The following is a 14532-nucleotide window of genomic DNA, read 5'->3' on the forward strand; positions in this document are numbered from 1 at the left end:
TTTTTCTTTATAAATAAGAAAATGGTCAAAACCAAGTTTACTTCAGTGAAGACATGTTAATTGTAGAAAATTTGGAAAATATGGATCTGGAAAAAAAGAGGATAAAATTCACCCATAATCCTTTAATCTATATATAATTGTTATTTAATTTAGTGAATGAACTGATGGCCATTTTTTTCTAATGTTATATATGCTAGGCTACAACGTGTTATAATATTATACATACTGTTTTAAAAATCTATAGTTTTCCTCACGTAATATACTGTGATAATTTTTAAAGCTTGCATAGTATCTCTGATCATATGTCATATAAATGTATCAAACATATTCAGTTAATCACATCATGAAAGACATTAAAGTTATTCCTATTTTTCACAATGGTAAACATCACTGGGATAATAATCTTTCTATACATTTGTATTTCCTTTGGAGAAATCCTAGAAGAGAAATTGAAGATCAACAGATTTTTGTTAAATTTATTGATTGATTTTAGAGAGAGAGAGAAGAAAGGCAAGAGAGAGGGAAAGAGAGAAAATGAAACATTGATTTGTTGTTCCACTTATTTATGCATTCATTGGTTGATTCTTGTATGTGCCCTGACTGGGGATGGAACCTGCAACTTTGGCATATTGGGATGACGCTCTAACCAACTGAGCTACCCAGTCAGGGCCAAGATCAACAGATGTTTTAAGATACTCAATGTGTGTTTACAAATGCCCTTCCAGAAGCATTGTGTCAATTTGTATTTTGACCATCAATTATGAGCCAACGCCAGCATAATTCCTTTTTGTATGCTTTGCCAGTTTTATAGGTAATAAGTAATATTTGTTGTTGTAACTTGTATTCCACTGTCATTTTCTTTCAAATTTCCTTTAAGGACCTTTCTAACAGGTTTATATTCTGATGTAAGCAACAAAAGATAAGATTGTTTAGCAGCCAAATAAACAAGGTATATGCAGTGAGAAGCACTGGCATTTAAGACATTTGACCTTTGAATAGACTGAGGCTTTTATAGAGACTTGGGAGCTATTTATTGGGAGAGATTCACAGCCAAGAAAATTAGAGAGGAACTGTGCATGGGGATCCAGGTGGAAATAATTCTTAAATTTGATTATTCAACTTTAATAACTAAAAGACCCACCATGGTCAGAAAGAATAAACAGGAGAATTCTGGTGAATTTTTGTCCCAACATGTCCTAATATAAGGCAACATTGTAGCATGGGGGCAAGAGGTGACCTTTGAGAAGACTTCTTCACCTGTGACTGGAACTCCATGACCGTGTGTGCTTACAGCTGTGCACATGTCATCGTGTGGTGTGCACATGTGCATCATTGGGTATGCCTGTCTTCACAGATGCCATCCTCCTTATTTTCATCGAGTGTGAATGAGACAGGAGCCTGTGCTGGAAAAGAGAGAGACAGTTAGGAGATAGCTCTGCTTTGGGGAAACAGGTCATTTTACTGAAACACGAATTTACTGACAAATAATTTGCCAAGTGCCCAATTTGCAAAATTGGAGAGATGTTTTAAAAGTTTCAGTTTCATCCTCACCCTGTGCTTTCCACTGTCCTGTCTCAACAGTTTGCCTAGGATGTGTTATTAGAGTCAGGGGCAAGTTCAGAGGCAGGGGCAAGGAGAAGCAGAAGGAAGGGTGAGACTAAAACTTATAAACAAACTCCTCAATGAATTAAGAAATTGGTCACTCGTGACATTAGTTTTAGTCAAGTGGCTCTCAATAGATTGGCCCAGGGCCCTGCTTTGGCACCTTCTTCTGGAAATATCTCCCTTTCCTTTCCCAGTCCTTCTCCACCCAAAGTTGTACTTCACCGAGACCTTGAGATGTGCTATTCATCAGTGTAATCCTAATACTCACCACTTGCTTTAGGACATAAAGATTTAACTGTTAACTGGCTAAAAAAACAACGCTTCTGTGGAATCTTAGAGAACCTTTAATAACGTCTGATAATACATTTGAAGTCCATAATATGATGACAATTTGGAAACAGCTTCTCTTACCTCTTCTAACCTCATGTCCAGCTCCTTCTATGGTCGTGAGCCCCATTGTTGCACAGAGAGCACCCCTGTTCCTCACCCTGCAAACCCTTTCCTGCAGTCCATCTACAGTCCTCTGGTCACCACCTGCAGATCAAAATAAATAAGTCAATACACAGCAGCCTCTGCCTCCTCCACTTGCCTCTGCCCCTGGGGTGCGTTCCTAGATGTTTGATCCACCCTGGACAGATGCCTTGAAAGCTTGGAGATTAGCACGGACAGCCAGTTTCTTGGAGTGATCTTCCCTGTGGAAGAGAGACAAAGGGGCGAGAAGACATTCTGCACTGAGATTAGCTGCCTGCCAGTTTTATCAAGAATTTCCCTAAAGAGAAACCAAGATGGCAGCATAGGTAAACACTGGAGATTGCTGCCGCAAACAACTACTTCAAAAATACAACTAAAAGACGGAACGGACATCACCCAGAACCACAGGAAGGCTGGCTGAGGAGAGACTCTTCAACTAGAAGGAAAGAGAACAGCATACCGAGGCTCAGAGGAGGCGCAGTGTGGAAAATACAAAGGTACGGAGGTGCGCGTGGAGCCGGCTGGTGGCTGAGGGCGCGGTTGTCTTTTTCAATCAGGAGGGAGTCTCAGACTCTGAGCTCCAGATCCGGGCGAGTCTCTAGGGACTCAGACTCAAACGGGAGAAGCGGGATTGTCTGGCATCAGTTGGAACATGAGGGCAGCTTTCTCTCCAAGGTTTGCAGCAGTTTCTGGGGTTCTGAGAAGCAGAGCCTCTGGGAACAGGACTGAGAGCAGCCATAACCACTCCCTCCGCCCGCCCTGTTGATCCCCTGCGACCCGACACGCCCAAGCCCTGCACAGAGCCATTTGCCGGATCGCCTCAGGCAAAGGCTAGATTAGCACCTCTACAGAGGACAGAAGTTTCCCCACTGCAGACACAGCTGATTCTCACAGCCAGTCGGCCTGGTGGTCAAATCCCTCTAGTATTAACTACAACAATCAAGGCTTAACTAGAACAAGACTGCGCACAAAGACCACAAGGGGGTGCACCAAGAAAGCATAAAAAATGCGGAGACAAAAGAACATGACAGAAATGGAGGATATAGAGCTAAAAAACGCACTTTTGAGGGCTTTCAATAATGTGCTAGAAACTTCGGATAAACTTGATGAGAGCCTCAAGAAATCTAATGAGACCCTCGATGTTGTGATAAAGAACCAACTAGAAATTAAGCATACACTGACTGAAATAAAGAATATTACACAGACTCCCAACAGCAGAACAAAGGATCGCAAGAATCAAGTCAAAGATTTGAAATATGAAGAAGCAAAAAACACCCAACCAGAAAAGCAAAATGAAAAAAGAATCCAAAAATACGAAGATAGTGTAAGGAGCCTCTGGGACAGTTTCAAACGCACCAACATCAGAATTATAGGGGTGCCAGAAGATGAGAGTGAGCAAGATATTGAAAACCTATTTGAAGAAATAATGACAGAAAACTTCCCCCACCTGGTGAAAGAAATGGACTTACAGGTCCAAGAATCGCAGAGAACCCCAAACAAAAGGAATCCAAAGAGGACCACACCAAGACACATCATAATTAAAATGCCAAGAGCAAAAGACAAAGAGAGAATCTTAAAAGCAGCAAGAGAAAGAGACTCAATTACCTACAAGAGAATACCCATACGACTGTCAGCTGATTTCTCAACAGAAACTTTGCAGGCCAGAAGGGAATGGCAAGAAATATTCAAAGTGATGAATAGCAAGAACCTACAACCAAGATTACTTTATCCAGCAAAGCTATCATTCAGAATTGAAGGTCAGATAAAGAGCTTCACAAATAAGGAAAAGCTAAAGGAGTTCATCACCACTAAACCAGTATTATACGAAATGCTGAAAGGTATCCTTTAAGAAGAGGAAGAAGAAAAAGGTAAAGATACAAATTATGAACAACAAACATGCATCTATCAACAAGTGAATCTAAGAATCAAGTGAATAAATAATCTGATGTACAGAATGAACTGGTGATTATAATGAATCAGGGACATAGAAAGGGAATGGACTGACTATTCTTGGGGAGGAAAGGGGAGTGGGAGATTCGGGAAGAGACTGGACAAAAATCGTGCACCTATGGATGAGGACAGTGGGTGGGGAGTGAGGGCAGAGGGTGGGGCGGGAACTGGGAGGAGGGGAGTTATGGGGGGGGGGGGAGAGGAACAAATGTAATCTGAACAATAAAGATTTTTTTTAAAAAAAGAATTTACCTAAAATAAAAGTACATCTCCTTCTCAGCCTGCTTACAGTTGAAAAGTCCTCTTCTACTATGATAGCCTTGTTAGATGCAGACTCTAGGGAGGATTAAGGTGATGGGAATGGTGGAAAAGATGAATCCGACATACAAGCTGTCCCCGCCACACATTGGGTCGTAGCAAATATTGGCAAAGCTCCGTTACTTGCAGCCACCATGATCATCTCTGTGTGGGAAATATAAGCTTGCCTACAGTTACAGTGTACAGAGAGATAAAACATAGTTACAAAAACTTCAAGAAAAGCCGTTATGTGCTAACTGGTAAGGCACCAGAATGGTCACAAACTTGACTGGGGCATCAAGGATGTTGGCAGAGGTGACCTCAGAAGCAAAATTGTGAGCCAAGTGCTGAAATGACTAAGAAAGATGGAAGAGTGAGCGGGAAGACAGTGTCAAGGGCACGTTGATATATGGCCTGAAGCATAAAAGAGGAGACATAATAATTGAGTAATGGATGCAGAGCACTTTCATCCATCATGCTGGAAATCTAGCAGGTGCCTCTTTACAGCCAACCATATAGAATTCTACACCCAGGGATGATTTATCTGCAGGGGTGAACCAGACTTGCTCTGGACCAAGCATGAAAACATATTAAATACGTAGCCTTTCAGAGAATCTCATTGCTATATTTACAGATACAGATAGAGGTAGATATTTCTGAATTGTGAATTGAGGCAGATCATAGCATAATAAATAGAAAAATCATTTGTGTTCTTTTTAAAAATTCTCATTCTGCCCAACAGAAGGAACAATTTTACGCTTTCAAAAAGGCAGCGTCACCTCTGATCTATGAACCATTTTATTTCGAACACAACTTACTGTTACAATTTTGTCTGCTGCTTGTTTGGGAAAAGGCTTTCCTATATCTCTCTCACTGCAGAGAAATTCAATTTTCTTGTAACATCCAACTGCTGTTTATATCCATCTCTTGAAATGTGGGAGCTATTAGAATTAGATAGAAATATTCCATGTAGAATGGAGTTAAGATTCATGGAGAGAGAGAGAGAGAGAGAGAGAGAGAGAGAGAGAGAAGACAGAGAGGAAAGAGACAGGGAGACAGAGAGACTATATTCTGAGGTTCTGGATGGTGGGTAACCATCAGCCTGAGGCAGCAGAGCCCCTGGATTGGTTATACTGTGTCATTTCAGAACACCCCCCTCAACGCTTACCTCATTTATTTATTGACACTAGGAATTCTTTTTTTAAGAGGAAGAAATCTTTTTAAAAAAATATATTTTATTGATTTTTTACAGAGAGGAAGGTAGAGGAATAGAGAGTTAGAAACATCGATGAGAGAAACATCGATCAGCTGCCTCCTGCACACCCTCCTACTGGGGATGTGCCCGAAACCAAGGTACATGCCCTTGACTGAGGCCTTTCAGTCTGCAGGCTGATGCTCTATCCACTGAGCCAAACCAGTCAGGGCAGGAAGACATCTTTTTATCCTGATTAGAAATAAAGTTTAAAGAAAAAAGGGTGGGAATGGTGATGTGTTTAAGCTCACACTTGGCTGTACAAGGTGGGTATCAGAACTTTGTCAGGAGCAGGTTTCTGTGCAGGAACGGAGTTCAAAGACAGTGTGCCAAGGGCTCAGGAAGAGGGGGAGGCATGGCTTGCAGGTGCCAAACACACCTGGACACTGCGCACGTGGACCAGGACCTGGGCACCCTTTACCTTCTAGAATCTATGTCTAAGCACCTTAGACTTTCTAGGAATTCAATCTATGAATTAAAGCCCAAACTACTAAAACTGCAATTACTTAGCGCTAATAACTTCAGTCTTTATGTTTTCAGTTTGTGAAGAACAATATCAGTTTATATCTGAAAATCAAATGGTGCCCATGGTGCCTGCCAGCCCTCCTGCAAGAGTTCTGAGATGTGTGAACACATGGTAGGACCACCACAGTGTAGACTTATGGCATCATCCAGCAGGAGGGGAGCTTCCAGTCACCTCCGGCAGCCTCCACGCTCATACCGGAACTCCTTTCCCAACATGCCTCTCGGGGGGGCCCTCTGGTCTTGGGCTGTCTAAAACCTAGACAAATCCCATGGTGCTGAGGATAGCCTCGATTGTAGGGAAAGTTTTTTGTTATTTTTAGTTAAAATATATTCCTTTGTTTAACTTTGGTTAATTGGTTCCCCTCTAGCAACCCAGAAAACAAGGTGCCTCCTTTGACATCAGAGCCTTTGTCTGAAAGTCAGACATAGAATAGAAAGAGCGCTGGAGTAAGTTTCCAGAGTCCTGAATTTGCTCCTTCATTCTGCTGCAAATCAAATGCGTGACCTGTGCTTAAACTCAATTAGCCTTTTCCTAAGAATTTCTCTTGGGTTTTTTTCTTGGCAAGTTTCTTTTTTTAAAGATTTGCATCTGTACATTTCAAGGGGAAATACTTTTTTTTTTTTTTTTAGCAAATCATTTTAGTTTAAATTGGGAGGTAGGGTTTAACTCTTACTTTTTCTTATGAGAAATTTCAAGGCAAGAGTCGATGTAATAGAATAATGAATGCCCCCGTAGTCAATAGCCAGCTGCAATTATCAACTTGTGATCAATCTTATTTCATCTTTATCCTCACCCAGTGTCCCTCCTCCCTGGATATGTTTTGAAGCAAATCCCAGAGGCCTTACAAAATCATCCATAACATATAAGGACTCTGACTTTGTAACTACCACAATACCAATTTTATTCTCTTCCACATTAAAAATAATTCCTAAATATCTTAAACTATACAGGCAGTGCTCAGATTTTTCCAACATACCCCTCTCTCTCTCTCTCTCTCTCTTTTTATCCCTCTCTTTCTCTCTGCTTGTTTAACATCAGGATGCAAATAAGGGCCTACAATTACAATTAGTTAAGTCTCTTTTAATCTACTTTTTCCTTACAATTTTATTTGTTAAAAACTAAATTACATGTAACCACTGCACAATGGGTAACATAGTAAATTTGTGTTCTGTGTTTTGTTTTGTTTTTATTTTCACCAGTTTATGTTCACATTAATGTCAGAGAAGTGGAATTTCTGGGTCAAAGGGTAAATAAACATGTAATTTCTTACAATACTGTAAAATATTACAATACTAGAGGCCCAGTGCACGAAATTTGTGCACGGGGTGGGGGGGGAGGGGTGTCCCTCATCTTAGCCTGCACCCTCTCCAATCTGGGACCCCTTGAGGAATGTCTGAATTCACTCTCACAATCCAGGACTGCTGGCTCCCAATCACTTGCCTGCCTGCCTGCCTGATTGCCCCTAACTGCTTCTTCCTGCCAGCCTGATCACCCCCCTAACCACTCCCCTGCCAGCCTTATCGACACCTAACTGCTCCTCTGCCAGCCTCATTGCTCCTAACTGCCCTCCCCTGCTGGCCTGGTCAGTCCTAACTGCCCTCCCCTGCAAGCCTGGTCGCCCCTAACTGTACTCCCCTGCAGGCCTGGTTGCCACCAACTGCCCTCCCCTGCCAGCCTTGTCCCTCTCAACTGCCCTCCCCTGTTGGCCCAATTGCCCCCAACTGCCCTCCCCTGCAGGCTTTGTCCCCCCCCAACTGCCCTCCCCTGCAGGCCTGGTCCCTCCCAACTGACTTCCCCTACAGGGCTGGTCTCCCCAAACTTCTCTCCTCTGCTGGCCTGGTCACCCCTAACTGCCCTCTCCTGCAGGCCTGATTGCCCCCAACTGCCCTCCCTTTCAGGCCTGGTCCCTCCCAATTGCCCTCCCCTGAAAGCCATCTTGTGACCACATGGGGGCGGCCATCTTGTGTGTTAGAGTGATGGTCAATTTGCATATTGCCTCTTTATTATATAGGATTGTCTCTATAGGTCTCCTTTGCACTTCCACCATCCCTGGAGGCCGCTAAAGTTCTCAAATTACAGAATAAAAATTTGATGAGACCTCCCATGTTTTCATGATTCTTCTCTTTTCCAGCCTCAACTTATTTTGATTCTTGCACATTTGACAAATATATTTTCTATGTTTATAGCCATTAATAAAATTATTAAAGACAAGTGGACAAAGATACTTTGATTAGCACCAGAACGCTTCCTTCCAAGCTGCCATTGGTTGAGTAACTTTTTAAAATATATATATATTTATTGATTTCAGAGAGGAAGGGAGAAGAAAGAGAGATAGAAACATCAATGATGAGAGAGAATCATTGATTGGCTGCCTCGTCCATGCCCCCTACTGGGGATCGAGCCCGACGCTGACATCTGCCCTGATCTGGAATTGAATCATGACCCCCTGGGTCATAGGTCAATGTTCAACCACTGAGTTACACTGACTGGGCAAATATCTTGAATTTATCTAAAGGCTATCTATAATTTCTCCATTATGAGTTTGTATCTAGTGGCAGTCAAAATTAATATACAGTCGTTGTCCATGCCTTTCCCCTAAAAGGCAGTGGGTATAACTAGTTAAGATAATAACTGTTCTATTGGATCAGTTATTTAAACCTCTGTGCTATGTAGGGATTTTAATAATACCTGTTGTGATGATTATGAGATAATACACATAAAGTATTTAAAATAGCACCTGGAAAGTAGTATGTCTTCCAAAGATGGTTGTTCTTAAATGAAAACTACTTATCTGATAATAAGGTCTTAAAATATTAAGGTAATTTAGCAATAGTTGTTCTTATTGAATGTATCTTGTCTCCTAAAAGTCACCATTTCATTCCCTAACTACTTTCTAGGTGACTTAAAATGTTTTTTTATGGTTTTTTCCTAGGATTTATGCTCACTTATTTCTAGTCTCTAAAATCCATTTTTGGTCTCTGGAAATTTTATCAGTTAGAATTAAGTTCAGCTCTATAACATACTCCAAAATAACATAATCTTAATCAAATAAAAGGAGTGTGGAGTTTTTTTCTCTGAAATAAAAGAAGTCTGGAGGTAAACAGTTCAGAGTTGGGCATGAACCATCAAGAAGCGAGGTTTTAATCTTTATTTTTCACTTTTATCAGCATATAACTTTCCTCCTGCAGACTATGGCATGGTCTCAAATGGTTTCATTACAGGATAACTATAGTCAGAACAGCAAAGAGACCAAAGGGTCACTCTTTCCAGGTCATTGTTCTCAGTCAACCTAGAAGTTACATTAACACCCGCTCTTTTATTTCAATGACCAGAAAATATAATCACATAGCCATAATGAACCATAAGAGAGACTGGGAAATGTATGTTTTGCATTGGATGCAGTAAGCCCCAAATGAAATAGGAGTCATGCTACTAATGAAGAAAGAAGACTAGCCATTGGAATAGGCAACTAAATATCTTTGCCATAATATTTTTGCATCTTTTGACCCCTCGCTCATTCTTCATGTCTCATCACATATTATCAACAGTGATACTTGGATTACATCAACAAGTTATTTTAAGAACCTGAAATAAAATTTCTCCAAACTGTAGAATCAATGAAAGAAAGATGGTGACTCCAGAACTATAATAGGTTCTGGAGTTATGAAGATTAATAAAATAAAGCCACGCTTTTGTCGTTTTAGAAACACTGCCCCTTATGAGTCTAATAAACATTGTTTATTCTTTATGCACTGAGTCTTTCTTTTCTCAGATCAAATTCCTTCTAAAAGTAGACACAGAGCCCTCTCCTCCTGCACTAGTTTCTTAAATTGCCTCATTATCAATATCTTCCAAGAGTGTATTACTAGACTGTTCCTTTTGAGCTGTCTTTACTTTGTAAAAACTTCAATCTGTGGATTGTGTTATTTATTCTCTGTATTTCCCTCCTAGTTTATTATAAACACAAAAATGACATGGTTATTTTCTCTCAACATTCTTTACTATTTTATTTCACCTCGAATTTCTTCCCAGTTTCTCAGACTTAAGTCTACAATGGTATCCCCCACATACACCTTTTAAAGGTGAGCCTAGTGACAAAGTAAATTAAGGATTGCTTAGGAAACCTGCACTCGTCAGAAAGAATCTTTCTACCAACATTCAAATGATCAAAATTTAAAATTCAGCATTGACCATGATTCAGTTACACTGTCTACACACACAAAAATGGGAAAACCCACCACTGTGTGCATGGAGTAAAAAAAAAAAAATCAGACCAAGTGATCAGTATGATTTGCATTGCCAAAGATTTGAACATATTCCAAAGCTTCAGAATGTGAAACAGTATGGTATCGGTGTCATGATAGGCACATATAAAACAATACAAACACCAGAAAAAGGCCCATATATAGAACTTTTTAGTATGCATTTAAGATGACATTTCAAATGAGTGGGGGAAATGATGAATTATTCATTAACTTGGAGGATTTAATGATTTTTAAAAGGCGAGAACACAAGTGCCAATGGTATGTTGGCAGTGGGTTACAGATGAGCTGGGATGTGATCCCTTCAGTGACTAGGGCAGTTGATAAACTCTGGGAGAGCAACTTCATGTTTACCCCAGAGTGCCATGAAAATAAATATTTTCTATGTGCACTATAATGCAAAAATATGATAGAAAGCACTCTTTTATTATATACCCAAATAAATTTAAAATGGATTTAAATCTAAGTGCAAACAAAACTAAAAGAACTGTCAAAAAATATGAACAAATATCTTAGGTTCAGGAGGCCTTTAGAAGAATAAAACTGAAGACATAAATTTCAAAGAAAAACAAATGAGATTTGATGAGCTAAAATGAAGATTTCTATACCTCAACAGTAGAATATTAACAGCATTAAATTGGACATATGTGTCAGACAATGTTGAACAAATGGAAACCTACTGCAAATCTATAAGGAAAAGAAAGATAAATATCTACATATTTTTAAAAGTAAAAGGCATGAACAGGCATTCATATAGGTGATTTTTAAAAAAAAAATCAAACTTATGCAAACATGTTAAAGATCATTAATAATAAAGAAATGCAAACTGAAAACATAGTGAGATTCACAAAGACAAAAAGATTCATGACTCCTAGGGTGGCTAGGTTGTTGGGCATTGAACACTTCCATTTGTTGCTGAGGAGTAAGTGAATGGAAATTAACATTTAAAGGGCACTTAAAAATAGATTTCCTAGGTTCTTAAAATGTTCATACATTTTGACCTAGTAGTTTGGGGAATCTATACTAAGTAAATAATTAAAGATGAAGTCAAAGTTATATATACCCAATCAGCCTAATTTATGAAAGGGGCAATTTAAAGGAATCTAAAAGTTGTTTAAGTAGGGGATTATTAATTTCTGTTATATATTTACTATAGAGTTCTATTTAGTCATTAAAAATGTTAGGGAAAATACTTACTGAAAAGAAAAATATTTACAAAATAGAGCCAAGTAATTAAATGTAGGATGTAAGAGTATGATGTTATTTTTGAAAAAATAATATATAAGCAAATGAAAAACATAGTACACAATAAGCAAATATAATTGACTTTATATTAGTGCCACATTATAGATAACTATTATTTATTCTCTGTGATTTTTCTATGTTTTAAGTTATCTGCATGAACATGTAATCCTTCTATAACTATTTTTAAAAGAAACATTATTAAAATACAAAAAATAAAAAAGTTTATTGCATTTCCACTATGCTTATACAAGCATGATTTAAATTAGTAATTTAAGCTTCGGCTACATAGTAGGGTTCCTATCCCCAGAAGAATCATTCTCCTGATTATTGATTTGCTGTAATCACAGAAGATTGCAACATCTCACAAGATGGGATGATGAGATAGGAGTGGAAATATTTAATGGGACTTGTGCACTAACCAATTCTTCAGTTCTAGCTTTGCTATACATCCCACTGAGAAGGCTTCACCTGAATAAAAGTACTTTGTACTCAGCCAATAAATATTTGATAATGTCTTTTCAAGTTCCTACTGTTACTCACTTACATTGCAGAAATTTTGCATCTCTGATCCTGAAAAAAATGGCAATCAAAAATTTCAAAACTATCATTTACATGTAAATTGCCTTAAGTTTTGTGTTTACTTAGTGCTATATTTTAATTTTGTATATTAAGTTAAGAAATAAATTTAACTTTCAGGACCATGCATAAAAGGAAAAACATTTGATCTAGTCTGTTTGGGTGACACTCTGAGGTAGGATGTGGCTTTATGTGTTCATAGGTTTGGGGAACTTATACAATTTCATGACCTACTGAGATTTATTTATTTATTTTTAGATGTAGAATATTGAAATGTAACGTTTTCATGAATATAATGATATTGACAATGTGGATTCTTATTTGAAGATTTAAACAGTGGAGTCACATAATTGGGCTTAAGAGAGAGAGTGTGTGAGCATGCTGTAACTGTCTTAAACATTTAGGGATATTTAAATATTTCTTGTAACTCAAGGCATTAAATAGAGTAAAACTGGGGTGATGTTGATGTGCAATTTGTGAATCTTTTCGTTTGTTCTGAAAAAAAAAAAAGACTTGCACTACCTTTTACTCCAGAAAGCACACTCACTCTCCCAGTGAGTTTGAGGCTGAACTTGAACTTAGAATGAGCATGTAAAAGTCCCTCCTGACAAAAATCCAGGAGGCACCTTAATGGATAATGGGTAGTGTTTCACAGCATGGGTTTCGAAGCAACATCAATTTGACCATAATATGTTTCCATGGTTTCCACACTTATCACTCTCTACCTCGGTAATGAACACCAATAAAATATGACCTGACTGGATAATAGCAAGAGAAAAATGTGAAGAACACTCCCTTTTATAGTTTCTTCTCTTATAAAATACTTGACTCACTCTTTTTGCTAAGGCTATCCTAAATTTTACTGTACAGTGCAATATGAGGTCATCAGTTTTCGGTATTTCAGGAGGATTCTATGCTGCAATCAGATCAATATTGTGTGCCTCACCTGTGTTACTAGAAGAAGGAGCTACCTGCCAAGGAACTGTAGTGAGAGAAAAAATGCTGAAGAGTGGCACAAACAGGAAAATGCCCGGTGCCACCAATGTCTATGAAATGCACAAAAATCTGTATCTTTTATGGATAAATAACAGATGGAGCTGTCAGGTAATGGTAAAAAGAAAAATCAATTGTAATTTAAGTGAATCTCCAGAGCTGTCTGGAGAATAGACATGCTGCGTTCAACTTGCAGCTCGTTAGGGCTGGGTTAGGTGATAGAACAAGATGGAGCAGGTTTTCGTGGTGTGATGGATTAAAGGTCACTCAGCCACGATGAGGTCCTTCTCTGGAAGATTCAACAGCTACTTATGTTTTCTGTGCCACGTGTATGTCATTTTCATCAATAGGAATTCACAGTCTGTAGTTCCTTTTAATAGAGAGTGTGCTGCCATGATTGAAGAAGGGTCTTCCTCGCTGTAATGTACAGCCTCGCATGCACCCCCCCTCCACTGCACCCCTCTCTTCCTCTCTCCTCTCCAGCACTTGGCTTGCCTAGCGCTGCCTCTCAGCTTCCCTAGTTGGGTAGGAGGCCTCACCAATGGGCTTTTTGGTATGTGTCTGGCGAGTAAAACTGGTATGAAGGACCTTGTGCCTCAACCATTTGGCAGAGCAGGACAGGCAAGCCAGGAGCCCCTGCTCCTCTGGGGGGGGGGGGGGGGGGGCGGGGAGCAGCCTGATCGCTGGCATCCTTGTTGTTTGTGCTTTGACAGCGCTGATGGCTGAGTCATGCTCAGAAAATCCCTGGAAAATGTCATAGGGACCTATGTTTCTTGAGCATTGGGAAATCTCCTCTAGCCACCACTGAGAACAACTGTAGGAAACCAGGTTTATCTTACTTTTTAACCCCAAAGAAAACGAGAGAGAAAGAGAGAGGGAGAGAGAGAGAGAGAGAGAGAGAACACACAAAGAGAGAAAACAAAAATAAGCTTCTTAAGCTAATTGAACAGAGGTTGCACAGTGACCGAGAAAACTCCTATCCATTTTCATATTCACACACCTTGGAGACCAAAGGTTAAGAGTCTCAGAATAAGAAAACCACTTTTTTATTTAATTCCTCAAATGTTTTAAGTCCAGATAGAGAACTCTAGTCATGGCCAAGTTATCTGTTCCATCCTGAGCTATTTAAAGATTCCTCATCTGTAAAATTAAGATAGTGATGATTCCTACAATGCAGTCGTTTCGAGGCTTAAATAAGAGAATGCACCCAGCATATGACAAAAATTCAATAAATGTCACTTATCAGTGTTACAATTTCAGGGGAACAGAATAATATTTTTTCTAATTACTACACATTTTCTAGCTATTCTATGCATAGACTGCTTTTATTCAGGGGAGAAAAATAACCTTCCAGA

General features: G+C 39.3%; 1 long non-coding RNA gene across 1 annotated transcript in view; it reads right to left on the minus strand.

The window, feature by feature from the left end:
* Nucleotides 1-1143: 1143 nt before the first annotated feature.
* The window catches only part of LOC139013076 (uncharacterized), a 211219-nt gene continuing 197830 nt past the window's right edge, over nt 1144-14532 (minus strand). The window contains exons 2-3 of the long non-coding RNA XR_011471926.1: nt 2017-2139; nt 1144-1403 (exon numbers count right to left, since the gene is read on the minus strand). This is a non-coding gene — a long non-coding RNA (uncharacterized lncRNA). The remainder of the gene's footprint in view (nt 1404-2016; nt 2140-14532) is intronic.

This window comes from Myotis yumanensis, unplaced genomic scaffold (assembly GCF_028538775.1).
Source record: "Myotis yumanensis isolate MYYU_CA2020_CCGP unplaced genomic scaffold, mMyoYum1.0.hap1 SCAF_6, whole genome shotgun sequence".
Lineage (NCBI taxonomy): Eukaryota > Metazoa > Chordata > Mammalia > Chiroptera > Vespertilionidae > Myotis > Myotis yumanensis.